At 28.8% G+C, this 2727-nt stretch overlaps 1 protein-coding gene across 1 annotated transcript in view; it reads right to left on the bottom strand.

Annotated features, from left to right (window-relative positions):
* Positions 1 to 1317, bottom strand: part of LOC108688745 (histidine decarboxylase) — a 17790-nt gene extending 16473 nt beyond the window's left edge. Inside the window, exon 1 of the mRNA XM_018195107.1 lies at positions 1174 to 1317. The gene's annotated coding sequence lies outside the window, so the exon portion shown is untranslated. The remainder of the gene's footprint in view (positions 1 to 1173) is intronic.
* Positions 1318 to 2727: the final 1410 nt, after the last annotated feature.

Consider the following 2727-nt stretch of genomic DNA (forward strand, 5'->3'; position numbering starts at 1 on the left):
TCATCTTGATAAAAGTCATGATAAATCTATTTTTTTCATACAAGCTTGAACTCTTACTTGACATAAAAAAATCAGGCAAAACATACACGAGATAAATACGAATCAAACATTAGAACGGAGATTTTTCATTTTACTGAAATGTATAATTCTTCAAACGTGACAAAAACATTTCTCTTCTCGACAATTTTTAGAAATTTAATTGTTTCGAAAAGAAACAGGAAGCTTTAAAGAGTGAAAATCTCGGACTGCCGATTTAGAAAAAAAAAGAATAGAAAGTCGCGAAAACAAAGAATTAGATAGTCGTAATTAATATGTTTTTTATTTCTAAATAAACATCTAATTTTAAATTTATGACTAAGTCTCATTATTTTGCCCACTAAATTATATACATATAAATGTCTATCGTTGCCTCCAACTTTTGACAAATCAACGAATATCCAAAATTTGAACCAAAAGTTTTCGTATTATAGAGAAATAAATGTAGAAAAATTGTTGCAACTTTTAAATATTGTATTTGGGGAGTTTATATAAACATGTATTCATCTTTGTCTACTTCAAATATACTTATTTTTCGAAAATAAGATGGCTTTTTTGCCTATAAACCGATCGCCTACAGCATTTGCCTATATATCATATTTATCGACAGTTCATTTACACACAAAAATTATTGCCTATAGCTCAATTATTAGCTACATGAATTATTGCACATAAATATAAAATTAAGAAAAAAAGGCACTTTTGTATACACACACGATATTCGAACACTGTATTTATTTTTAAAAAAGTATTAAAATTGTAAGTATATAATAAAATTGACTGCAGGCTAAATCATTTTCGTTGTTAGTTTCATATAAAGTTATTATAAAATTATTTTAATTAAAGATATCTATTTCATCTATTTCATTCATGTATTATATCTTTCTACCGTTATTTTTATAAAGATAACAATGGACACATAATAATGAACAAATTAAACTTTTAAATATTTTATTTGTATAAGTAGATTTCCACTTTAATGTATTAAAATATATGTGTAAAAAACGTTATGATAAAAAAATACATTTGTAATTAACGTAAGCTTATGTTAAATCTAAAGCGCGTATGAAACTAATTCATTTTTTTATAAATATTAATTTAGTTGATTTAATTTGTTAATTCAGTTTTAACGCTGACCTGTTCGGAAGTCCTACGTCAATCTCTTGTGATGAATTGAGCTGGAGTTGTAACTTGAAATTGCACAATACAGAAAATATCGTCGTGGTCACCCGTCGGATGTTTGCTCCTCTTTTCGTCCTCGAACAGGATATATCCGCGACGGAAGCGAATCGGCAGAATGCGTGCAGCTCAACAAGTGGCTGCTTTTATATAGCTGCGCGCTCTGCGTACAATTCCTCTGATAGCGCAAGCGTTAACGAAGAAGCTGAGAGTGATGATGCGTCTTGTAACCACGGTTTACTATCCCTAGACACTACCCACTATGGTAGAAATAAATCTGTAACAATTTTAACAAAGTTCTACAAAGACAATATAAAATCGCTGCGGCATTGGGTGCGCCAAATTCAAAATTGATTCTTAAAGGTATAGCTTCATAGGCATAGCGAAACTACCTTCGTAATCTCGAACGGCGAGAAATATAATAGATATTATAAAGTTATATATATTGGCGAGAAAGCCAAGGAAGGATAAGATTTTTGGAAAATTTTGCGAAGAAGATGACATATCTGAATGATATAAATCGAGTAAAAAAATACGTGAATATATTCATATCTAGGCATCATGTGCACCTACGGATAGGATTGTTATTTCGTTAATTATAAAAATCTATATTTTTCTCCAATATACATGTGCATTTTTGATAATTTATTTAAACTAATTTATTTAAAGAAAACAATAATTTTTTATTACATAAGCGTCCTCCTTATTGTAAACGATACGCTGTAGTATTTCTTTTATGACAATATGAACAAGATATTATTAATGTGTATGTATTTCAAAAATTAATATACTTGATGGGAGACGCTATCGCGTTTTCTAATATATTATTCGAGTGTATGTTAGATGTATAAAATAAATAAAGAATCATATATTATAAAATTCTTACAATACAATGTGTGTGTGTGTGTGTGTGTGTGTGTGTGCGTGCGTGCGTGTGTGCGTGTGTGTGCGTGCGTGCGTGCGTGCGTGCGTGCGTGCGTGCGTGCGTGCGTGTGTGTGTGTGTGTGTGTGTGTGTGTGTGTATGTTTCAAAAGCAAAGGCAAAATAAATTTTAAAGAAATAATCGTAATATTAATTTCCTAGTAAATAAGAATAGATTAAAATTTTAATCCATTTGAATCATCCAAATACTTTATTCATTATCCAAATATTTTATTCATTTTCCTTTTTTTTTAAATTTAATTAAGTGGAAAAATTTTTTTTATGTTCAATTGGATTAAAAACTGTTTTTCTTATTCAGAATTTTGAATTAAGCAGCACGATGCACTTAAAAAACTGAAATTTTTTTTAGTTCAATTGAAAAGCATAGAAATGTGCTTCGTAATTCCTATAAAAATGCAAGGGATTCATCTCAAATGCATACTTCTGAAAATCTGAATTCATTTCATTTATTGAGTTTGCAATATTGCATTACGTTACAAATATATTACAATTACACTAAACAATTTATTATTTGCAAGTATAATAATAAATTCTGTACAATTTAATTTTACATTATAGAATTACTTTAAT

This window comes from Atta colombica, unplaced genomic scaffold (assembly GCF_001594045.1).
Source record: "Atta colombica isolate Treedump-2 unplaced genomic scaffold, Acol1.0 scaffold238, whole genome shotgun sequence".
Classification (NCBI taxonomy): Eukaryota; Metazoa; Arthropoda; class Insecta; order Hymenoptera; family Formicidae; genus Atta; species Atta colombica.